The sequence below is a fragment of the Dromiciops gliroides genome, chromosome X, assembly GCF_019393635.1.
Source record: "Dromiciops gliroides isolate mDroGli1 chromosome X, mDroGli1.pri, whole genome shotgun sequence".
NCBI classification, from domain to species: domain Eukaryota; kingdom Metazoa; phylum Chordata; class Mammalia; order Microbiotheria; family Microbiotheriidae; genus Dromiciops; species Dromiciops gliroides.
Window position 1 is genome coordinate 43,360,819 of NC_057867.1, and position 26,820 is coordinate 43,387,638.

The 26,820-nt window shown below is 39.9% G+C and overlaps 1 long non-coding RNA gene across 1 annotated transcript in view; it reads right to left on the reverse strand.

Moving 5' to 3' along the window:
* LOC122733643 overlaps nucleotides 1–26,820 on the reverse strand; it is a 454,683-nt gene that overhangs the window by 336,515 nt on the left and 91,348 nt on the right. The gene's annotated exons all lie outside the window — the stretch shown is intronic.

A 26,820-nucleotide genomic window follows, 5' to 3' on the forward strand; every position in this document is an offset into this window, starting at 1 on the left:
TGTCTACTTCCTCCTCTTCTGGTCATATATCTCTTTAATGATATGTTTTACACTACTCCTGGCATTCAAGTCACTGTTGGTAATAATACTGCAGTCAACCATACATCTCTCTTTGGGTACCAACAATTTTGAGTCATCAGAAATTGGTGTTCTATGATTTCCTAGATAACTGTGAAAAATACTGGGGCTAAAAACAGGTTTTTCCTGTCAGAGAGCACCCCTGAATCATTGAAAGCACTGGACAATTTCTCAAATGTCAATTCAGTCTCCTCTTTTCCTCCTATTCAATTCTGTACCCAGCTCATTGTCAATTTGTAGTATCTATTTCGTGCATATGGATTAACTCAATGGGTTGTCCAACCGACTGTATATCACAGTTGTGGCAAAAGGCATTCTTCAAATCATTTTTCCTGTGTGGAATGTTAGCCTGATCTCTTCTGAATGGCTGGAGATCTCATTAGGGAAACTTAAGAAAAGATGTGGTGATCACAAAGAGCCAGCAGGGCTTTATAAAGAACAATTCAGGACAGACAAACCTTGTTTCCTTTTTATAAAAGGTTATAAGACTGGAAGGTCAACAAAATCCTATACATCCTGTTACCTAGATTTTTAGTAAAGCAGTTAACAAAGTTTCTCATGCTATTCTGTAGAAAAGATAGAGTGACATTTGTCAACTTGCTAGCAGCTATTAGAGAGATCTGTTGTCTTCCTGGGGCATGTATCCAAGACATAACAGGAAATATCCAAAGACTTATCAAAATGGATAATAAATACCCACTTTTGGTGATTCATGTAGGCACAAATGGTACTGCCAGAAGGCATCTACAAAGCATTGTCAGTAATTATGAAGACTTAGGAAGGAAACTTTAAAAAAAAACACATAGGAGCACAGAATGTATTTTCCTCACTGTTGCTAATAACAACAATTAATAATACTAATAAGTTCTAGGATCTATATAGCAGTATAAGTTTTGCAGAGCACTTTACCTATGTTATCCTATTATAATCCCTCCAATCACCCTGTGAGGTAGGTGTTATAATTATATAACCATTTTTTAAATAAGGAAACTGAGGCAATATGGGTAAGTAGAATTCCAAGGTCACACAATTAATAAATGTCTGAGGCTAGATTTGAATGCAAGTCTTCCTGAGTCTTCATTAAAGAAAAATTAATTTGAAGAGTCAGCAGCAAGCTAAGAAGGTGGTATATGCAAAAGTCATTTTGACTTCTGGACCATGGCTTAAAATAAATGGATGACAGATTCTGGCCAGGGATGGGATACAACTAACAAAGGCTGGTAGGAATGTACTTGCCAGGTGCCTCGCAAATCTAATCAAAAGAGCTTTAAATAAAAATAGATTGGGGAGGCAGAAGACTATATCACCCAGGCTAGATACCAGGGAAAGTACCTATGATGAAGGAAGACAAATAGAATTTGAAACAACTAGAAGTTCACTGTTGACAAAATACAAGAAAGTAAGTAGTCTGTTGTAATATCTCTGGCCTCAAATGCCTACACACAAAGGTCTAAAGTTCACGCAATAATCAAGAGGAACTACACAGTCTGCCACAAGGAGGTAACCTTCAGCTGACAGATATCATTGGGATTCAGTGTGATGAAACCCATAACTAGATCATGCTTCTGCAGTGAATATACCTTATTTTAAAGAAACAGGATAGGTAAAAGGGGGAACGGTGGGGTTGTTGTTGTTATCCAGTCATGCCTAACTCTTTGTGACTCTGTGGAGCATACCACACAGATACTGTCCATGGGGATTTCTTGGCAAAAATATTGGAGTGGTTTGCCATTTCTTTCTCCACTAGATTAAAAAAAAAGACACTTGCCCAGAGTCACATAGTTAATAAGTACCTGAGGCCAGATTTGAACTTGGGTGTTCCTGATTCCAGGTCCAGTTCTCTATCCACTGAGTCACCCAGCTGTCCCCTGAGTGGTAGGGTAGCAATGTCTATTAAGTCATACTCAAGTATGCTCAGCCTCAGTTTCCTCATCTATAAAATGGGGCGGGGAGAATAGCATCTATGTCACAGGATTTTTTGTAAGAAGCAAATATAATACAAAAAACATTACAAACCCTCAAGCATTTCATATAAATGTTAGTTTTTTAACTGTTGATGTTAATGATGGTGGTGGTGGTGGTGATGTTGGTGGAGGAGGAGGTGAAGGGACTCACAATGAAATCTTCTGGAGTGGGGCAGCTGGGTGGCAGAGTGGATAAAGCACTGGCCCTGGAGTCAGGAGTACCTGAGTTCAAATTCGGCCTCAGACACTTAATACTTACTAGCTGTGTGACCCTGGGCAAGTCACTTAACCCCAATTGCCTCACTAAAAAAAAAAAAAAAAGAAAAATCTTCTGGAGCTCTCTGACAAAAATGAAGCAGCAAATAACTTCTTTATTTGCATCAGTTAAAATGGCATCTTTCAAAAGGCAGAGGAACTAACAAAGCATTATTCTATTCTGCATCTGATTCTCTCTAAGAAGTTGCTGGGGTGGAAATGATAGGTATATATGCTCTCAGGTGAAGGGACCATTCCCTGATAGAGTTTGTGATAACTGAGAGGAAATTTTGGCATAGTCTGGCATGTACTCTATATTTTGGGAAAGTCAACTGAAAAGGGTTCAGAGGAAATACAAGTAGAATTCCTAGGCACTAAAATGCTATAACAGATATCAGCCCAGAAGGGATGGGAAACGGTAAGGATGAAATTCTAAAGGCACCAAGGGAAAAATTTCATTGCAGAGTAAAAATGGGATTTGTCTGAGAGAATGATGGGGATACACAAGGAACTCACAAAACAAATAAGGTTTTAAAAGGAAATTCAGAGAAGATGAAAACAAGCCCAGGTAAAAGAAGTTGAATATAAGAGTGGGGCATGGTATTATTAAAGAAAACTGTAAGGAATGCAAAGACTTGAAATGAAGTGAAGGCTCGCAAGAGGAGCAAATGACACCAAAAAAAAAAAAAGAACTTGTTTTTTCCATATTGCCAGAAAAAGGAGTATCAAAGGACAGGTGACACAAGACCTTTCCTTGAGTTGGGATGGGGAGAATGGACAATGGTAACTGACAAGTGAGAGAAGGTATAGCTGCTCAGTGGTTAGTCTGCTTCTGTTTTCTCTTACAAAAGGAGACACTGGAAATGAAAGAACAAAAAAGTGATAAACAAGGAGGTGATATCAGAAACATCCTAGAGAAGGGCAAATTTCTCAATTCTCAAAAAATAAAGAGAATAATCAGCAAATGATAAGCGAGTGAGCTTGACTTCAATTCCAGAGAAAATCACAGTATGGATCCTTAAAGAGATGGATGGCAAACATCTACAAAGATTCAGAATGGCTTCATCCGGATCCAATCATGACAGATTAATTATCTGGCCTTTTGGGCCAGAATTACTAAACTAGTGGAGGGAAAAATACTATACATATAATTTACTGAAATTTAAGCAAAGCTTTTGATAAAGTATCTCATACTATCTTGTAGAGAAGATGAAGAGATGTGAACTAGACAATAACACAACTAGATGGATTCATAACCTATTTTGGTTGGAGGGTCACATTCAAAGAGGAGTTATTAATGATTCAGTGCCAACATGGCAAGAGGTCTCCAGGGAAGTAACTTAGGAATATGTGGTTGGCCTTGCAGTGTTTAACATTTTTATCAGTGATATGGATAAAGATAAAGATGGCCTGGATGCCAAATCTGTAGATCACACAAAACCGGGATAGGGGTGGGGCTGGGGCAGAGGTAGCTAGCATATTAGACAATAGAGTCAGGATCCAAAAAGATATTAACAGGCTAGAGTATTGAGCTTAATCTAATAAAATGAAATTCAATGTGAATAAATGTAAAATTATATGCTTGGGTAAAAAAAATCAACTTCACAAGTATAAGTTGGTAGAGACATAGACAGGCAGTAGATCTGAAAAATGATTGGGGTATAATTTTCAGAAACTGGGAGATAATAGTTCTCATCAGACCTAATTTGGTATGTGATGTTCAGCTCTGGAGACCGCAGTTTAAGGACATTGATAAGGTAAAGAAAATCCAGATGAAAGCAACCAAGATGGCACCTGAGTTTACGTTATACGAAGAAGAGCTGAAGGAGTAGGTAACATTTAGCCTGGAGAAGTGGCTGGTGGATATGATTAGCTATTATCAAGCATGTAAAGGGCGGTCACATAGAGAAGTGTTTGGACTGATCCTATTGGGCTCCAGACTGCTGAACCGGGAACAATGGATACAAGGTATAAGGAGTTAAAGTTCGGCTTGATGTCAGGATTTGATGTTCCCAGTCCAAGGAATGAGTGGGTTTCCCCTGTTCTCAAAGTATAAACTGGATGACCACTTGGTGGATATGTTATGATGGATGAGTTATATTAAATGGCTCTCAAAGTGTGTGGAGATCGACATAAGAACTACAAAATGGGAGGACATGCTTGGGTATCAATTTATCAGAAAAAAAAGATCTTGGGGGTGGGTTTTAAGTTGACTGTAAGATCAGTTGTTGTGTCAATTTAGTCGTGTTCAACACATGACTCCGTTTGAGGTTTTCTTGGCAAAGATACTGGAGAGGTTTGCCATTTCCTTCTCTAGCTCGTTTTACAGAGGAGGAAATGAGGCAAACAGGGTGAAGTGACTTGTCCAGAGTTACACAACTAGGAAGTGTCTGAGGCTGACTTTGAATTCACTAAGATTTGTCTTCCTGACTCCAGACCCAGTGCTCTATCCATTGTACCACCTACCAGCCTGTAAGCACAATGGACTAAATACTTAAAATTATACTATTAATTTTAATAATTATCAATACTAATAATTATATTATTGACTAATAGTGTAATGTAGCAGCAACGAAAAGTAATGTAACTAAGAGAGATGTTAGTGTCTAAGGTTAAGCGAATTACAGTCCCACCCTACCCAAGTCACAAGACAGAAAGCAATTCATTCAGTTCTGGGTGACACATTTTCAGAAGGCCCTAAACTGGAAATTCTAGAAGAGTGCAACCAGTATGGTAAAGGGCTTTGAGTTCATCCCATATGATAGACAGTAGAAGAAACTGATGGTATTTAGCCTGGTAAAGAAAAAAAAATGATTGCTGCCTTCAAGTATTATAAGAATTTACATCTGTGAGAGGGATCTGACTTGTTCTGCTTGGCCCTAAAGCCAGAAAGAGGAGCAATAGGTAAGAGTTGCAAAGAGGAAAAATCAGACTTGGCATAAGGGAAAAGTAACCAACAATTAGTGTTTGCAAAAGCTGAATGAGCTACCTCAGAGGGCAGTGGGTTCTTTTCACCATTTGAGGTTGTCAAGGAAAATCTGAATGACCACTTTTTGGCTATGCCATAGAGTAGATTCTTCTTCAGGTATGAGCTGGATTACAAGGAATCTGAGGTCACTTCCAATTCTGAAGTTCTGTCATTCTGAAACTATAGAGATAACTCTGAGAAATTAAAAAATAAATAAGACCAGACCTTGCTCTTGTGGAGGTTACAACAAAACTAGAAGAGATAAAATACAGATGAAGGCCAATATGACTTTGAAGATGAGTATATAAAAGGAAGACAAACTGTTATGAGTGCAACTGAAAAAGAAATCATTTCATACTGGTAAAATCAAGGAAGGTTTTGTGCAGGAGGGGGGCATTTAAATTAGGGCTTTGATGATGGGTAGTTTGTCAATGACCAAACATGTGGAGATAGCATTCCAGAGACAGGAGAGCATGAGTAAAGGAATGGATTTAGGGTAGTGTGGTCTTTGTTCCTCATGTGTTTAATCTGTACAATTTGCAAAAACAAGTCCATATTTGATAGAGAGGGGATATATTTTCTTTTTAGCCACTCTTTTTAAGACTCACAGTATTTTTAATTAAATGGGGTCAGATTATTTTTTCTCTGTTTCCTATAGATCTCGTCTACACTTGCAACATCCTATTAAGTTAATATGGTCTCAGTGCATGTAGCAGATATGAAAGGTTAATGCAAAAATGAGAATTTGACCCATGGTTATTAATAATAATAACCACATTTCTCTCCATCCCTCTCCCAGGGGAACTCAAAATGCTGCATAATTAAACTGTAATATCAAATGGGAACAATGAAAACATTAAAATATAAACTATTCCAGATACTCCAACAGAGCCTAACTAAACATTACCTTTTTCTCCCTTTCCCATCTTTTTTTGTGAAAACATATGCTATTGATATATTTTAATTTTAAATTAGCTACATTTTTAGTGTAACCCTTCACCTCCTATCCCCAGAGAGCCATTTCTTATAACAAAGAATTAAAAAGGGGAAGAAAAGCCAGTTTTTCAAAACTGGCCAGAACATCCCACCCACCCCCCCAAAAATGTCTGACATGAGAGTTATGTTTCACACCCAGAGTCCCCCACCTCTGCAAAGACAGGAGGCAAGGGAAAAAGGTGAAATATTTTATCACATCTTTGGGACCAAGCTTGGTCAATATTATTTCAAAGAATGTATTTTCATTGGTTTTTCAATTGTTTTTCTTTCCATTCACATTACTGTTGCTATCACATACATTATTTTCCTGACTCTACTTACTCCAATTTGCATCAGTTCTTATAAGGTTTCCAAAGTATCTCTCTAATCAATAGACATCTACTTTGTTTCTAGTTCTTTGTTACCATATAAAGTATTGCAAGTATATTGTTGTATATGAAGTCTTTCTTTTTATCATATGGGGCAGCTAATGGGCAGCTACAGGATGCAATGGACAGAGTACTAGGCCTGGAGTCTGGAGGATACTTACTAGCTATGGGACTCTGAGCAAGTCACTTCATGTTGTTTGCCTCAGTTTCCTTATCTGTAAAATGAGCCAGGGAAAGAAATGGCAAAACACTCCAGTCTCTGCCAAGAAAAACCCAAATGAGGCTGTGAAGAGTTGGACACAACTGAAATGACTGAACAATGATAATGAGGCATCTAGGTGCTAGGTGGCACAGTGGATTGAGTGCTGAGCCTGGAGTCAGGAAGACCAAATTCTAATCCAGACCGAGATATTTATTAACTGTATCATCCAAGGCAAGTCACGTAGCCTCTGCTTGCTTCAGTTTTCACAGTTATAAAATGGGGTAGTAATAGAACCTAGATCTCAGGGTTGTTGTGAGAATCAAGTGAAATAATATTGGTAAAGTGCTAAGCACAGTGCCTTACACATAATACATCAAAATGGAAATGCAACTTGAATATTAAAAGTGATACCATAAAAAAATTGCAAGAGAACCTGATTTGGATTTAGATAGGTATTTTTTTTTATGTTTTTTTAAAAGGTTTTATATGCTTATGTTTTGTAGAAATTTTAGCATAAAGGTATATTGTACTTTATTAAAGGTATTTTGTGTATCTGTTTATAGAATCATGATGTTTTCAATGATTCATTTTTAATATGATTATATTAACTGCTTTTCTGAAATTGAACCATCCATCTTTACATCCATGGTAAAAATCCAGCTTTATCCTAGCAAAGGATTTTTAAAGATAAATTGCTGTAGTCTATTTTCCAGGAATTTTGTTTTGTTTTTACAATTTCTGAATTGATATTCATTAATAACATTGGCCTAGAGTTGTTTCTTTGCTTTATTCTCTAGTATAGATATTGATATTATGTTTGTTTCCAAAAACTGTTTAATAGTGTGTTTTCCTTTTTAATTTTTAAGAATAGTTTGTGTGTAGTATAAATATTAAATAATGAAAGCAAAAAATACAAGCTGTTCTGGCTACTCAAAAACCAAACCAAACACCACCCCCCCCATCTCTCTCTCTCTATGTTCAATATTGGGCTGACAATAATTTTTTAAAAGGACAGTATGTGCAAAACTATCATTATGTCCCTTTAATCACCAAGGAGCTTGAAAGCAAAAGAGGAGATACTTTATCAACAGTAAGAACCTTAACCTTCCTCTATGAGCCTATTGCTGTCTGGCAGAAAGAGCACTGGATTTGGGTATGACCTTTGGCAAGTCCCCTCTTCTCTCTGGGTCTTGGTTTCTTCTTTAAATGATGGAGTTTGACTAGAGGACCTCTAAAGTGTATTTCTACTCTAAACCCTACAAAACCCTAAGCACTGATTTGATACAGTCCTGTCTCTCTAATGCACTTCTCTCTACTAATGTAGAATAGTATAATGCTAGTGTGCATTCTACTGATCAATATTTGATCTTTTTCCCTTTACTAGACCCTGAAGTTCACAAGGGAAGGGCTTGTGTCTCATCAAAGCTTTCCATCACTCCCAGCCCCTAGCATAGAGCTCTGTACCCAGTGTTTAATAAATGGTTGTTGAATAAATAGATGTTTCAATCACAAGTGCAAAAAGGGCAGATAGATCCCAGATCTCTAACAACCGAGTTGTCCTACCCAATCTACACTCTGTCACCAAAGGACCTTGAAGTGAATTGAACCAAGCCAAGACTCCTTGTTCAGAATGAACCACACGAATCTGCTGAAGTCACAGCTAAAGAGAAGCCAAAAGACCTAGGAGTATGCCTGTGTGACCCTGGTAAGTCACTTCATGCCCCTGAGCCTCAGTTTCCTATCTATAAAATAGAGGTTAGATAGACTCAGAATCCTTTGATCTCTAGAGCTATGATGCTATGAGGAACTGCCAGTGTCTCAGGCAACTCTCTATAAGTTGTAGAGAAAGTTGAGATCTCTCTGTCTCTATCTCTGTGTCTGTCGCTATCTATCTATCTATCTATATGTATATATGTATGCATGTATATACATACATGTATATATACACATACACATATATGTGTATGAGCACATATGTAAGGGGATGTGTGTATACACACACACACATACACACACTTAAAAAAATTCAGTGAATTAGTTCAACTTGCCAGACAATAAGAATATGTTCTCAGAAATCACTCAAAGTGAGATTCCATATGTTCCCCACCTTTTAGTTCACTCATTCTAGCATTTGTTCTAGGTATCTTCTGCCCACAAAATACTTTGCCAAAGGTGGGGGTGAGGGACTTGGGCTCCTTTGTCCTGTAACTCTTTGTAAGGCTAGAAAGATATACCCTGCCTCCCCTCACCACCACCACAGATCTCAGAGACAGAAATATTTTTCCAGTGTCTTTCCCAATGAAAGAAACAAATTCTACCACATGAAAAACTCATTAGTGCCCAAAGCCAGGTCCCAAAGCAACACAAACGTTCTAGTGTGGTAGGAGGTTCAGGCAGCAAAATCAAGTCTGTCATCTCCCTGACGGCCAGAGAACATAAATAACACTGACACCGAGCCAGGAAGTGGACTCATATCACCTTTTGCTGAGGCTTTCAGGAAACCTTTCATCAACTTTATTGCCAGAGCTGCTACACGTTATTGTGTTCTTTATTAGGCATTCTTCTCCCTGAAGATTAATTCGTGGCTTTATGAAGCTGCATGTTCCAGAGTAATAGATGATTGCAAGAAAGTTAAGAGGTGTCATACACCCATCACCACAGAGGCATGGAATTGTGGGCAAATGGCCAACATCTCTGGGAGAGTGCATGGCCTAAGCCCTCCAGGGATAGGCTCTCCATGGGCAAGTTGTCTCAATACAACTACATTCATAGACCTTCCAAGTTGGAGAGGAACTTAGAGGACACCAAATAGCTTATACCTAGCAATAATTATAGCTAGTCATTTCTAATAGCTACTATCTGGTAATCAATGCATCAATTCAATGATGGGAAAATTCTTCCAGGAGATCACTCACCACTGTATAAGAGAAAACCATTTGGTGGCTGATTGAATTGTTTACAATTGTATAGCGGACATCTTGGTGCTGAGTCTGAACGCCATATCAATATCATTGAAAGCTGTTGGAGATTTGGTACGCATATATCTGGTTCACTTATAAAGTCAACTGAAGTAGTAGGCCCCTTGGGGGGACTCGGAGCTATGTGCAAATAGTGATATAATTATTTATTGCTGCCATATGCCTGCTATCTGCTTTTGACACAGTCCTGAACTTTTCCTAAACCAGCTACACTCTCCTTTCTCAGTTTGGTGACCAATGGATAGCAAGCTCTTTCACCTTCCTGACAAATGACATTACACCAAATGGATGACTGTAGCACAGATGAGGAGCCAAACCAAAGATCAAGTCCTCCCCTCTCTAGCTCACTGACCCTTGAAAGTTGCACCTCTCCTGAAATGTACAAACTGGTAGTATTCCTTCAAAGCTCATTTCCAGGCCCATCAGAAGAACTTCTGCTAGGTCTCACTTATGTTGACACGACAAGGATTCCTCACTTCGCCACCCCTTTAAGCAAGCCAACTGTGCTACAGCCATCTTGTGGTATAGTAGATGTTTTTTCACATATGATAGCAACCCTCATAGAACATACCCAATTTTAATTGTGTTTTGTTCTGGACTAGAGATATATTAGCCAATGTGCCTTGATTCACATTTAGAAAAATGGCAACTCAAAAGCCCAACGTTTACTTTATCTGCTCACGCAGAATGGGACAAATTCCTAATTTTCAAGGTCCAGAAAAAGATCCTAGAATTATCTTTTGGTTGGCTAGGTTGAGTTTCCTTCCTAGAGTTTTCTTTCCATAAGTAGGATAAGTTTTCAGTGACAGAATAATCCCTCAAGGAAGACAAATAAACACAGGTAGACAACAGGATAAACAGAATTATAATAGAGAGATAGAAAGAATTACAGTTTATTAAATATCTTTACAAAGTACAGTTTTATGTAACTAGACTATTCTTATGTGGAAATAAGTTACTTCAGTAGCTCAAATTTAACAAAATTCAACAACCTTCTCTTAAACACGAACTCTGCTGGGTGCTGACAATACAACGATGAAAAGAAAAAGCACAAGCTTTGTCCTCAAGGATAATACATTTTACTATAATTATAACATACTAAAAAGGGTCATTTAAAAATATGAATAGTTTGATATAGTAGCAGGTGTGCTGGACTTAGAATAATGAGACTTGGGTTCAAATCTCAGATCTGGCCCTTATTAGTTATACAAGAGTCAAAACCTCACTGTGCCTCAATGTCCTCATCTGTAAAATGGGGAATATTAACCTCACTGGGTAGTTGTTAACAAACTGCTTTGGACATCTTAACATAGAACGCAACATTTATTCATCTCTGATTAAGGAGAGTTTCTCCCAGGTAGCCAATGAGTCCAAAGCTTGTTCTGTAGCCCATGCCAGGAAAATAAAACTTCTAGAACCACCCCCTCCAAACCTTGGCAAACATTATTGTTTCCAAAAGGTAGCTGACCCAGTTGCAGGAAAGTGCTTAATCCTGGCTGGGAAATACTACCTTTGGGAATGGCATCCAAAATGCCTGCAAGAAGTAAAGCAGTGAGCAAATGGTCTAGAATCAGACATATACCACAAAGGGCACGACATGAGAGGTGGATGTCATCTACCTTTCCTTCACCTGTTGATATCACACAATCACTGAAGCATTTAAACTATTTCTACTCTGTGGAAATTGCCAATTAAGAAAAAACTGGGATGTAAACCCAAATCCACAGCTTCTACCTTTTCGAGATTCACAAAGAAAAACACTGATGACACCTAGAAATACTCTTCTTCCCAGATTTCCTCAACTTCGAAGCACTTTATTGGGGGTAGCAGATAGGCCTTGGCATTTCTGATTGTATGACTAATCAAAAATACCACATGCCAGCGCAGGCTGAGATTAATACATGCTTAGAACCTAGCAGTTGTGCTATCAACAATTACTACACAATTCCCCCAGGGGCCTGGAAAGCTTCTGAGGAGATTAGAGGTGTTCTTGCTTCACTCACCCTAATCACATTCAGTATGTGAACATAGAACATTAATGCTAGAAAGAACCACCAAGATCCTCTAGTCCAGGGCTTCTTAAACTTTTTCTACTCGTGATCCCTTTTCACCTGAGAAATTTTGATAAGACCCCGGGTATACAGGTATAACAAATAGGTCTATCAAATAGGTATACATAACCTTTGACTACTGCCAAATTTTTTCATGACCCCCAAATTCAGTTACATGATCCCATTCGAGGTCGAGACTCAAAGTTTAAGAAGCTTTGCTTTAGTCCATTCCCTTCCTTGTATAGAGGAGGGAACCTCAGCCCAGAGAAGATGGAGAACCCAGGCCAGAGAAGGGAGTGTCTTGCTCGAGGTCACACATCAAGTGAGTATAAAAGACAGCACTAGAATCCTTGGGTCCTGCCTCTCCCTGAACCATGCTGCCTTTCATTCATCTTAAGCTACCTCCCAACACAGCCTAATACTGAAGGTCATTACTGAAAAGAAATAGAAATGAGCATGAACAAAGGAGGGGGAGAGGAAGGCTGGGAGCAACTACTCCGGCTGTTTTTTTAACCCATGGCAACAAATGCTATGCTATCAATTTAAAGAACTCACAATACAATCATAATTATGCTGAAGGCCTAAGGAAATTGATAGAGCTTATTAAAACACAGAATCTGAGAGTATGATATAAAAGAGACTAATGAATAGTAACATCACAATGACAACAGCAGCAGCTAACAAATCTTAATTAGCTCACTGGGTAGTTTCAGTGCAGTGGCACATGGAAATGGTCAGTGACTTGTTGACCAGCAAAAGGGGACCAGCAAAAGGGAGTGAGCATGCTCACCGATGCCCCATGCCTGCTGTAGCAGGGATGGGCAATTTGACAAGGGAGAGGAGGTTTGCAGGGAAGAGGCACACCTTTGGTTTCTCTCCACATTTTTCTCAAAGTTGGGGAAATGCTTTCCCAAGGCAACATGCTTAGGTTCTTCATGAGAAGGAGAACACTGGAATGGAAACAATACACGGCTGGAAATCAGGAGGTCTGACTTCTAGGTCAAGCTCTGCCACCAACTAATCTTGTGGCTTCTCGCGGGCTGTTTATTGACTCTGTGAATCAGTTTTCTTATCTGTCATATGGGTATAATAATACTTTTTTTTTCTTTTTGTTTTTTGTTTTTTTTTAGGGCAATGGGGGTTAAGTGACTTGCCCAAGGTCACACAGCTAGTAAGTGTCAAGTGTCTGAGGCCAGATTTGAACTCAGGTACTCCTGAATCCAGGGCCGGTGCTCTATCCACTGCGCCACCTAGCTGCCCCCAATAATACTTTTTTTAAAAAAGCAGGATAGTGAGGGTTAAGTGACTTGCTCAGGGTCACAAAGCTAGTACTTGTCAAGTGTCTGAGGGTGGATTTGAACTCAGGTCCTCCTGAATCCAGGGCCGGTGCTTTATCCGCTACTGTGCCACTTAGCTGTCCCAGGGATAATAACGCTTGTCTGATTATTCATAAGGTTGAGATGATCAAATGCTATAATATATGTGAAAGTTAAGTCAAACCAATTTCAATTCCACAACAAGAAAGAGCAAAAAGCATTTATTAAGTTCTTACTACATGCCGGAGATACAAAGGAAAGGAACAGACAACAAAACCCCACTTCTCAGAGAGCTCGCATTCTTATGGGTAAACCACTACATTTACAAGATACATATATATGTAGATATACACATTTGTAGACATACATTCACACATAGGCATATACAAATATATTCATTAAACTGGGGGTCACCTCAGGTTTCTGTCAGAAAGTGGGATTTTAGCTGGGACTTGAAAGAAGTCCAGGAGACCAGGAGGTAGAGATGAGGGAAAGTATTCCAGGCATGGAACCAGCTGGGGAAAACCACACAGAAAGACGATAGAGTACATGTGAGAAGATGAGCAAGGCCGGCGTCACTAGATTATCTGATCCTGGAGTTTACTGATATGAAAAAACCTGCACTTTAGGGAGATCTATTTAACAGCTGAGTGAAAGATGAAGTGGAGGAGGGAGAGATGAAACATGAGGAGCGACCTATTCCAACAGTCCAGGTAGGAGAGAAGGCCTGGCATCAGGGTGGTGGCAGTGTCAGGGGAGAGAAGAGAAAATGTACGAGAGATGTTAGAAAAGGAAGAATCTATTGGGCTTGGTAACATTGGATATAGGGGTAGAGAGAATAAAAAGTGAAAGATGCCACCTACTTCTGTGAGCCTGGGTAAACTAGAAGGATGGTGCCCTGAACAGCAATAAGAAACTTAGTAATGGGGGAGAACTTGGGAGGGGGTGATAAGATGAGTTTGGTTTGGAGCGCATTGAGTTGAAGATGTCTATGGGACATCCAGTTCAAGATTTCTAATAGGCAACTAGGGAGGCAAGACTGGAGTTCAAGAGAAAGCTTAGGGCTAAATAAGGAGATCTGGGAATCATGAGCATAGAGACAATAAACGAATCCATGGGAGTGGATGATATCATCCAAAGAAATGATAGGCTGGAGAAAAAAGAGAAGAGGGCCCAGATCAGACTTATAGGACATTTAGGGTTGGTACGCTTTTCAAGCTTACCACGTGGCCTACTTGCTACTTGTTATATATAACACTGGTAAGGGAGGGCCTCGAGTTTGACACCTCTAATAGTGAGGAACAAAGGAAGGCTTAGGAGATGGCTCAAGAGCTATGCCTTGAAGAAAGAGAAACATTTCAGACAGCCAGGACTAGAAGAAAAGAGGGAGGAAGGAACACTCTCTGCAAATGTTCCAAGACAGGAGAGAGCAAGACTAATTTCAATAACAGAGCACAGTCCATTCTGGTCAGAATATAAAATATGTGAAAATTAAAAAAATAGGAAATGAAGTAAGAAACACAGGTGGTAACCAGGTTATGAAGAACTGCGAATGCCAAAGTAAGGACTTTGCATTTTATTCTATCAAGAATATGGAGCCATTGACAATTTTTAAGCAAGGTAATAACACGGTTAGACCTCCTTCTTAGATGATTATTTTGGCAGCTGTGATAAGGATGGATTGGAAAAGGGAAAGTGGAGGCAGGCAGAACAATGAGGGGGCTCTCACAATTGTCCAGGAAGAGGTAATGAGAGCCTGAACTATTATGGGAGCACTAAGTGCATGCATAATAGGAGCCCAGTGAAAGAAATGTTTCCAAAGTAGAATCAACAGTACTTGACAACTGGTTGGATGAGTGGAGGAGAGAGGAGTCAAACATAATGCTGAGGGTTCAAGCCTGGGTGACAGTGGCCATGGTGGTGCTAGCAAAGAAAAACAAGAAGAAGCTGAAAAGGGAAAGTTTAGGGGGAAGATGAAGAGTTCAGTGTTAGTTATGCTGAATTTGAGATGTCAGCAGGGCATGTAGGTAGCAACGTCTAACAGGAAGTTGGAGATGTGGAACTGGAGAAAAGAAGACACTGGGACTGGAGTTATGTCAAAAGAAGGGTTGGGTGGTGTGTGTGTGTGTGTGTGTGTGTGTGTGTGTGTGTGTGTGTGTGCACGCGTGTGTTGTTTTTATTTCTGAGAATAAAGCCTTTCTGAACATGTTGTTGATCCTTCTTTCTTGAAGAGTTAAACCCTGTGAGCTTCCCCTTTCCTCTATACCTCAACACCTCTCTGTGTAATTCCTCTTTCTTCCTTTGCTCCAGTCTCTGATGAAGGGCAGCTTTTCTTTTTGATAAAGCCAAAATTTCTATTTGCAGCCTTGAGACTATCCCCTCCTGTCTTCTCCAAAAGCTTGTCCCCTTAATCATTGTAAGCTTTTTCTCCTTAATCATCGATTCATTTCCTGCCTCTCTATTCTTTAAAAAAATTACTTGAAATGCACTATGTCTGGGAATAATGCACTCACTGTCAGACATGGTCGTCTGTTGCTTAGGGTTTTTTTTTCCTTAACTGGTTTTCTTTGTTATGAGAGAAAGTTCACTAAGAGGAGTGAACGATTGGGGCAGCATATGAGAAAATGACCGATGTAAAAACAAAATGCATCAATAAAACTTAAACCAAAAAAAAAATCTTTGAACTGACCCTGCCACTGTCTCCAGTAGATGTCTTCTCCTTTTCATAAACAAATTCCTACAAAGAGCTCTCCTACACTTGCTGCCTCCATTTCCTCATCTTCCACTGACCCTTGGCCCCTTGTTATCTGGCTTTTAGCTCCCCACTTAATTAAAACTGTCCTCACCAAGGTTGTCTGTGAAGGTTTAACTGCTAAGTCTGATACTTTTTTATTTCTCATTCCACTTGAATTATATGCAGCTTTTGTCACTTTTGACCATTCCATCCTGATCTTTTCTCTCTAGATTTCTAATACACTGTTCCCTACCTTGGTTCTTCTTCTGTTACACCAATGTTCTGCCCTCATCTCTTTAATCTCTATACTCTTGGAAATCTTGATAGCTTCTAGGGGCTCAACTATCATCTCCACACAACTCCCAAATTTGTTATATCTAACCCAAGTTTCTCCCTTGAACTTCAGTCCTATATTGCCAACTGTCTGCTAGACATTCCCACTTAGACTTTACCTTGGTATCTCAAGCATAACGTGGTCAAAATGAAATTCTTAAGAAAAAAAAAAAGAAAAGAAATTCCTTATCCCCTCCCCCCACTTCAAACTTGACCCTCCTCTTAACTTCCAGATTTCTGTTGAGGGCCCTACCATCCTTTTACTTACCTAGTTTTGCAACCAAGAAGTTACACCTGAATTGTCTCTCTCGACCCACATTCATATACAATCATATGAGAAGTCCTATCCATTATATTTCCAGAACATCTTTTGTCTTCATTCTTGTCACTCCACTCAGACCTTCATTAATTACTTCTGTCTCCTGGACCATTACTATCACCTCTTCATAGGTGTGCCTGCTTCCTGTCTCTCTTCTTTCTAATGTATCCTTCAGAGACCATCAATTTAGCATTCCTAAGACACAGGTATCACTATGATCTTCATTTTCTAGGAGGTCTATATTGACTCCCTATTACCTCTAGGATAAAATGCAAACTTCACACACTGCCATTGGAAGCTTTCCACAATTTGGCTCCTGCATGTTTTTCAAGACTTAATTCACACACTCACTGAATCTTAAGAGCTGGAAGGTATTTCAGTAGCCATCTACTTCAGTACAGATGCCCCCAAAACCATATTGTACAAGTGGCTATCCTGTCTCTGCTTGAAGACCTTCAGTGAGTGAGAAGCCACGACTTTTTGAGGCAATCTATTTCATTTATGAATAGCTTTAATTTGGGGGGATTTTTTTTCCTGACCTCCAGCCTGAATTTGCTTCTTTACAATTTTATCCATTATTCTTGATTTTACCCCCTGGGCCAAAAAATAATAACTATTTCTAAGAGAGGTATAGTGGAGAGACTGCTTGAATTAGAGTCAAGCATATGTAGATTCAAATTCTGCTTCTGATATCCACTAGCTATATGTCCCTGGACAAGTTACATAACCTCTCTGAACATCTGTTTTTTCACCTACCAAATAAAGTGGTTTAACTATATGAGCTCTAAATGCTATGAACTCTAACCCATCTTCTACATGACAGTCCCTCAAAGACTTGAAAAGAGATGTCATCTTCCCCTTCCTACCCCAAGTATTGTTATCCAGGTTAAATATCCTTAGTTCCTTCAACTGATCTTTATGTGGCATAAACATGAAGCCCTTCATTATCCCGGCTGCCCTTTCAAAACGGTTGCACCTAGAACTAAACATGATGCTCCGGGTTCAGTCTGACCAGGACAAAATCCAATGAGATCACTACCACCTCATTCCAGGAAGCTATGTATTTCTTACTGTGGCCTAAGATCACATTAGCAATTTGGTTACCACATCACATTGCTGACTCAGATTAAGTTTACTGTCCACTAAAGCTCCTCAGGCAGATGGTTGTTTATGTATCCCACATCTATTATTTAAGAAAGTGACTTTTTGAAACCAAGTAAAATACATTGATCTTTATTGAGTTTTACCTTATTAGATCCATCCCAATGCTTCAGTCTGTCAAGATCTTTGTGCATACTGGCTCTGTCATTCAATGTGGTATTTATCCTCACAACTCTGTGTCATTTGGAAATCTGATGAACACACTCTATATTTTACCCAAACTCTTGCACTACACATTGGTTAAATTCGAAATACTATCTCCCATCTCTATATCTTTGTACAGGCAGTCTTCCATGCCAGAAATGTACTCTCTCTCCTCACATCTGTCTCTCAGAATTCCTATCTGCCTTTAAGATTAATATCAGATGCCAATTCTGATGTGAAACCTACCTGGTTATAATTCTTTCCCTCCGAAAACTATCTAGTGTTAACTTATCAATATCTCCCCCAGGAGAAGATAAGGTCCTCGAAGGCAGGAACTGTCACATTTTGGCCTTTGTATCCCAGGTGCCTAGAACACAGTAGGTGCTCAACAAATGAATGGCAAATTGAGATGAAGCACTGACAGACTGAGGGAGGGATCAAGGGAGGAAGGGACAATGAGAAGGTTCAGAAGAAGCCCAGCAGTGGTGTGCTGTGGAAGTATAGGAAGCGGTAGTCATAGCAGAAGATCTGAGAATTCAGGATCTCTGGAGTGGAACAGTTTAGGTGAAGTTGAGGTACAGGTTATGACCATCCCTATGGTTACCTGAATAGAGACCTAAGTTATGGGAGTTAAGGAGGTTGAAGAATTGTGGATAGTGAAATAAACAAGGGCTCCCTAGGTGAATGTGGGGGTGGGGACATGGAGAATACTATTTTTTGAAAATGAATGTAATATAAAAAACAAAAGATATCAATTTGATTAAAAGAAGAAAAAATATAAGGATATACAGACACATAGATGATAAGTAGTCCCAAGTCACAATAAGTCTCCAAAATAAAATGTATTATTTTATAATACTGAAAAAAGATACTACCGAGGACAATGGCAGGATTAGGGGTGGAGAAAAAGACTGCAAAGCCGGGTCTGCTGAAGGTTAGCAGATGGCAGTGAAAATGATTTGGACAGTGGGGTTCAATCTTATGAACTTTCAAAGAAGAGAAGCAGTTTTTAAGACAGTGACAAAGAGCCTGGAAGTGGTAGCAGGGAGCAGAGAGAACGCCCAATTTACCTTTAGACTCCATGAGTCTGAGGGAAAGGGGGAGGGCCAGAGGAGTAAAGCAAAAATGGCAAGTGAGTATGGATGAGTGGTAGAGAAAGTAGCAAGAGATGTGGTATTTTTGAGGGCAGGACCTAGAAGGAATACAGGAAGTGCCTAAGGGCGAACTGGGGTTAACAATGGAACAACAGTTCAGAAAACACAATGGAAAGGTTGGCAAAGGAGGATATATGCTGGAGAAAAAGTTAGGACTGAGCTACATAGGGGTGAGATTACAGTATAGTGAGAAAGAGCAGAAGAAAAGAATTTTCAACTAGGTAGAAGTAGCTCTGAATGACAGGGCTTAAGGAAGAAGGGTGGGAGTATGGTGAAGTTTGTGGCCTAAATCCGTGCCAGGGTTCTAATTGAAATGTGGATGGGATCCCTTCAAAAATCCCATCTCTCAGGTGGAATGCCCACTGAGCTGACTGTGACTATAAAGGGACAGATGAATTGGAAGAAGACTAGCATGCAAAAAGATGATGGGGCCATCGTATATGAAGGATGATGGACAATAGATTGATCACCCAATTAAGGTCAGATGGATCTCAGGGGACCACAAACAGCCCATTTTATAAGCTCATATAAGCACAATGATGTACCCTCCTGAGCCTAGTGAGAGGCTCCAGGGTAATGAGAGCTAAGTTCTGGTAGCTCTGTCAGCGGCTAAGTATTTTCTCAAATCAAAGTCTGCTACTGTCAGAAGACTACTGTCAGTAGTCTGAGTCTTCATGATGCCAGTCAGTATGTATTTTTAGTGAGTGGAACATTTGTTTGGATGTGGCATATTCAAGGCTGCTACATCATTATAGTGAACCCTGAAACTACCCAAAAGACCCCTCTTGTTGGCTGTCACAATCTCAGACTAACTCCAAATGTCATCATGCTAATGTACCAAAGTGCTGCAATAAAGATGTGTTAACTGCTGCTCTAGTGAAGGCCAGCTAACTATTCCTTAGTCTTCTTTGTAGTTTCCTCTCAGGTTCTGTTTTAATAGGATTTATCAATTTTGTTCTACCTTCAACAGAATTTTGATTGATTTGTGAGCTGAAGTGATAGCACAGTGTTTGTTGCCATGGTTTCAAAGAGGAGACAAGGATTTGTGATTCTGGTTGAGGAAGTTTTCTTTTAGCGTTTCATTTTTTCATTTTATTTTGTTGCATTCGAATTTCTAATATGTAATGTCTACATTATACAAATAAGCTCCTCAATGCTGACTATGCATGCCAGGACCTTTGACTAGAACAAAGAAACATATTTCTGCAATCAAGGCTCTTAAAGTACTTCAGTTCAATCTCTCTAGTCGACCATGATATAGGAGAAGGAAGGAGGTAGAAGAGCCTTTGATATCAGATGTCATTTGCTCCAATACTGAAAAACTACAACCTTGAAGTACTTGAACTAGACCTTTTTATCATATCTCAACAATTTCCAGACTACATTTGTTGCTGCCATCTGCCATTTTGTCATGAATGTTTAGCTGGCCACCATCCCCAACCCAAGACCAGAAACTACTAGTCAAAGGATCTTGAGGGCAAGAACTAAAGCTAAGTCCAATCCTCAACATTTAGTACTCTGTACACAATAGGTGCTTAATCAGCTGGTGTTATGTTGCAACATTGTAAGAGTCAGAGAAGAAAATTCTAACATTCCCTTCCCTTTACATGTATATTGTACCATCATTATTTTCTTTCAGTTTAATACTAAAGGGTTGAGTTAATGTAGTGTGATGTTTAAAATCTAAATTGTGTGATCGCCTTAAATGAAAAAGCTTCAGTACCAGTCTTTGGGCATTAAACATTTATTAAAGCATACAGATATTTACAAGGAGTTAAGAAAGTTAAGAAAAAGAAGTCCTACCTAGCCTAGAGTTCCAGCCTGGTTGGGTTCTTCCTCAAGTCCTCCTCCACGAGCCTGCTTTAATCAGGAATTCTCCAGCAAGCTGATTGTGGAAGCTTTTTATAGGTCTGGAACAGAGGTGGTCCTTATACACTGCTTCAAGGTGATTGGTTGCTGTCCTCCAAATCCATTGGTTTTGAAGGTGTTCTCAAGTTGAGTTCACAGTCTAGCTTCTGAGAACAATACCTTCTTAAGGGATAGTCAGGTGTGATTATAATCCAGTTAACTAATCAGCAGTCAATCACTCTCACTTGATTCAATCAGTCTAGATTAATCTCCAGGTGGGTCTTTTAAGTATCTGCTAAGTCTCATTATTTCATCACATGGGCTTTTATGCCCATTCCAAGGAATGTACCTGGCCAGGTCCTTTTAACTTACAGAAAGGGGTTATTCACCATCTCAAGATGCTCAGTATGAAAAGTCAGTTGGGCCACAAGCACTTATCAGGTGCTTCCTATGGGTCAGGCCCTAGAGATACAAAGAAAGGCCAAATGACACAGTGTCTACTGGCAAGAAGCTCACATTCCAATAAGAGAAACAGCATGCAAATGATTATGAACATGCAAGAAATCTATAGGGTAGAGATGAAAGGTTATTTTAGATGTAAGACACTAGCCAGGAAGTATGGAGAGAGGTAAAGGACACCAGGAAAGGCCTCCTGGATAAGGTACCAATTGAGCTGATTCTTGAAGGATATAGGGAGGGAGGAGTGAGGAGGGAGAGCATTGCAGGCATGGGGGGCCAGTGCCAAGGGATGGAGGTGGTAGCTGGTGCATCAGGTGTGAGAAACAGTAAGGGGTCATTGTCAATGTTGCCTTAGAGCACATGACAGAAAAGCTGAATGCAAGAAGGCTGCAAAGGTTAAAAAGGGCTTTAAATGGCAAACAGAGCATGGGATCTTTTATCCCAGAGGTAAAAGGGTGCCAATGGAACTTATGGAGCTGGAAGATCATGTGGTCAGAGCCTCACTTTAGAAATATCACTTGGTAGATGAGTGGAAAATGAAATAGAAAGACCAATGAGAACACTATTAGGAGAAACGAAAAATGATCTTCTCTCACTTATTTCATTCAATGCTATCTCCATCCAGCATCATGTTTTTTTCCTCTGTCAACTATGGCATTGGCCAATAAATCTAATGGGGCTCCAGTTAATTCAAATCCAGCTGGATTTTGAAGATGATTTGTGAGGATTTAATATTTACCTTAACCTGAGACAAAAGAAAACCCACTGCCACATGCATCTCCTCTCTCTTCATTTATTTATGTATTTGCCCAATACCCAAAATCTGCTTTGGTAGTTGGGCAAGTGTATGCTGAATGGGCCCTATTCCTAATTGTAGGTTTGGAGGTCTGCCTGGTGCTTCTATGAGCTGGTGGGACATTTCCCCCCAAAGCAGAGCACTGTTGCTTCCCTGCAATTCAGTCCCTGACACTTCCTCCTTTCCATCATCAGCATATCACATTCCCCATCCTTTGGAACATATGGTCTGGAACTATTCAAGAGCTGCAATATGATGATTCTGGGCTGCTGAGCACAACTGATTGGCACATTAAACTGCTGGGAGACGCTTATCTGGGGCAGACAGAATTCTTTCCAATGTAGTCCTAAGGGGCCCTCAGTAATGAAAAATAGTAATTCCAAGTCTTTTCTACCTGTCTGTTGCCAGGCAGCTCTAAATGGAGTTCCAATAGTTTTCCTTTTCCCATAACCCATATTAAAGCAAATCAAGTGTAAGCCAGTAGAAGTTGGAGAGCTTCACTAGAGACCCCGCCGTTATCAATTTAAGGAGAGGTATTTCAAAGCTCATTCATCCTTAGATTTAACAATGGAAAGCAATTTGATGAATAAAAAAAAAGTTAATATATTTTTCCAAACTGTTATCAGCAAACTAACTTGTCAATTGAAAAAAGGTATACATTAACATGGTTTCCACTTTAAAATGTTCTTTTCATCTTTTATTCACCTGAAATGTATGCTTGAACCCTAAGAAAAAGAAATCGCAGTTCTGCTGCTCCTCTACCATACTTCAAGCTAAATACGACACATAAAAGAAGAATTCCTGATCCACATTCAAAAATCACAGTTGAGAAATCGTGATCATCGGACATTGATTTGTAGTCAAAATGTTGTATAAGGCATCAGGACGTGTATCATCAGAAAAGGAGGTGGACTGGTCATACATTGATCTTTCCACTGACTGCATTTGTTTTCCTTAGCTTTCCCTGATCACTCTAGCTTTGCCAATATTAATTTCCTCTATTTTATCGATATTGAGTGACAGCCTAGTGAGCATTGCACTGAGAGTCAGGAAACTTGGGCTTCCGCCCTCGTTCTGTGAACCTTGGGAAAGATTTTTCCCTTCTCTCTACCTCAGTTTCCTTTTCTGTAAACTGTGGATTAAACTAAGGATCCTTTTTAGAAGTGACAGCCTATGATTCTGTGACCCAGTGGGGAAGCTTTTGTTTATTTAAAGGCTCTTCTAGAAGAATAAAGAATGAATCCAAGAGCTTTCCAATTTCAGGTATGTTGACAGACAACTGAACCCCCAAGAATTTTTTTTGTTCAGATGGAAAAAGGCAGCCCTAAGTTTTGCATCCTGAAAGTGATCCCACAACCAAAACAATGATCTCTTAAAGCTCTCACTGTGCCTCTCATTAGCACCACTTTTCTAGTTTACACGCCCACCACAAGAGGTGGAAATTAATAGGTTCCCTTTAAATTAAGTCTTCATGCAAGACCTAATGGAGAGAAAGCTGCAGCATTTCAAACTCCTTGCTTGGGATAGTCTTCTGGTTGACCAAACGTCCAAAGTGGACAGACTACAAATTCAGAGGAAGAAAGCTCAAATAGAATCGGAAGACCAGGCTCTCATTTCAAGAATCAAAGTCTATGTTCATCTTTTTTCTATTACCAACCTGTCATTCAAATGCAACTTTCTGGATCTGTGGGGAGAAAAAAGCTTTATACAATGCATAGCTGTCTGCACTTTCTGGGGCTTGGCAATTAACTCTGTTTCCAAATAGAGCCTTCTAGGAAAAGCAATCATTTTCATCTCCCTTGGTTGCATAGAAGGCAGATGCACTATGATTTCTTTTTCACCCTCACAATAATCTCTTTAGTAAGGCTGTTTTGATCATTAGGTTAAAATGCCTCACTTTGAGATACTAGAGTATCAGAGTTGGGAAATGTCTTAAGTGACCACTGTGCTACAATAGCAAGCACCAGGGCTCCTGTCACAAAGGCGGGGCCCTAGACTCCTATCCTGCCCGACCTCGAAAAGGTCACTCTACTGGTACAAACCTAGTTTCATCAACTGCACAATCAATCAAGTCAGGCCAACAAGAAAGCAAACATTTCTTTAAGCTCCGGCTGTGTCACTGTGCTAAGCACTAGAGTTAGGAAGGAAAGAAATATCAGGCCCTGCTCTCAGGGAGCTCCCAGTCTAATGAAGAAGATAATATACAAATGACTATGTATAAATAGGCTATAGACAGGAGAAACTGCAGATGACCTGGGGGAAGGCATGAGCACTAAGGGAGCCTGGGAAAAGCTTCCTGTAGAAGGTGGGATTTGGAGGGGGGGGGCAGAGGCGGGGAAGGAGAAAATAAGGGAGTTGAACTAGATGTTCCCTGAGGTCTCTTCTTGGTCTGGATCCAGGGTCTTATTACCATCTGGTAGAAGAGGATTAGGTATTTCAGAGGAGGGAACTAGAACTAGGCCCCGAGAAGAAAAGGGACTTGAGTACTTGCCAAAAATCATATAGGAAGTAAATATTATAAGAGGATTTGAAAAAGGGAGTCTTTGGCCTGGAAAGCCCATGAAGGGTAAAAAATAATCATATCCCCACTTTCTCTACTGCTTTAGGGTTTGTAAAGCAGCTTCCATACAGTCTATCAAGCCATGTGTTATCTCCATTCCACAGAGAACAACACTGAGGCTCAGGAGGAACTCGACCTCCCTAGGATTATGCAGCCAGTGAGTATCTTGGAAAGGTGTGATCTCAGCTTGTCCTGACTCTGAGTTTGTCATACTCTCCGCAATGTCATACTGCCTCTTGAGACAAAAATGGCAGTCTCTGCTTTCAAGGAGTTAATAACCCAAAGCAGAGAAGAGGACATGAACACAGATAAGCATGATACAACACACAATATGAGAGTCAGAGCTGGAACTACTGTGGGGTAGCCAGGGAATCTTCCCTCAATCACCCCAATAAGCTCAGTGACTTCTGAATCAATTCCACCCCAAGCCCTGGACCATTCAATCAATCTTCTAGGTCTCCACGTTTCCAAACTCTAAAATCCCATGAGTTCTGTAGAAAGTCTACTTCAACCACATAGAGAAGTGTTCAGACCTTAGACACACCATATCTACTACCATTCAACTAGATACGAACTAAAGTCAGATCCAGAAAAAGTGATGAAACACCATCACCCCCCAAAAAAAATCCCATGAAAGAGAGAACACTTTCAGCTTGGGGATAAAGAAAAGGCTTCTGTTTGCCACTGAATAAAGAGAAGGATTTCAGCAGAAATCATCCACAGCCATCTTCAGTCGTCCTGATATATATCTTGCCACTGGACCCAGATGGCTCTGGAGGAGAGAGTGAGGCTTGTACACCCCTCCCTCACTTAAATCCAATTCACTGCAAATCATTACATCACCTTGCAACAAATGAAAGGCCAACAACAACAGCAACAAACTATACTCCAGGTAGTTATAGGATAAACCATGAGGTAGAACCAATTCAAAGCAGCCACCATAACTTTGATGGGACCCTGGAAAATCAGTACGGCTTGGAATTTCTAGCCAGTTTTCTCTTGACTAATAGTTAAATGAGTCTAGAAACTGATAAAAACGTGTTTTGTTTCAGCAAATTTATAGTTAAGAGGCCTGAAACAGCCTGTGACTGTTAGCTATAATTATTTAATGGCTCAATATTCCCTGTTTGGAGAAAGCAGTGAAGAAGGCTTGAGAAAGCCAACTATATCCCATTTACCATGCTCACAGATGACATCATGGTTTTTTAATAACTAGACTTCTGCTTGGGAAGTTTGCCCCAAACCCACTGATCACCTGGTAGATAATCACCACAACTCTATGGACAAGCACTGACTTTAGTATTGTTGATTACAAGGTAATCAGACATATGCAAAACTGGGCCAAGCTACCCCAAGTCATCTTAGAAATGAGTCAAATATTCATTTTAAATATTGCAAAGGTTCCTGGTGGAAAACTGCTCTCAGGGAAGATGGACACTGAGCATCTCACTCCTAAAACAACCCGGTTATGACTAGAGAGTTCAGTATAGTCTGATATGAGCAGTGTACATAGAGCAGATAACAGCCTCCAATTTTCAGTGGCCAGTATTGAGTCCTCTCAGAACCATATTAACTCCCTTCAGATACAAGTGGGGGAGCCACTGGAGCTTGGTCCCACAGAAGGAATTTGAAAGGGCCTTCTGTGCCTGAGGAAGGCTTCCTCTACTACTCATCCCCACCCCTGAAACTACAGCAACAACTTCCTAACAGTCTGTGTTTTTCTTCTTGGATCATGTCTTAGGGCAGTTTCCACAACTTTGCTTCAAGTTGTTTGTTTTTTCCCTCCTTATCAGCTTAGGAACCTAATTATGTCTTAGGGCATTCTTCTTGTTGCAGGCTTACCCAAGTTAGCCTGTCCCCTCTACTCCACCATCCCTTGCTCTAGGTGCAAAAGTTACTATTTATCCACTTGGGTCCCACTGTATCTCTCTGTGAAAGCAGATAAGTATGGTCTTACATAACAATTGCAAAGTTGGAGCATGGGTTCATTCCCCAAAAGGAAGCTTAATGTTTGTTTGTTTTGTTTTGTTTTGCTCCATTGATCACATGATTGAGTAGAACCACTGTATTTATTAGGAACATTGAGTTTGAATTATGTAACTGGGAGACTCAGATTTGTTTCTGAGAAATTTCAAT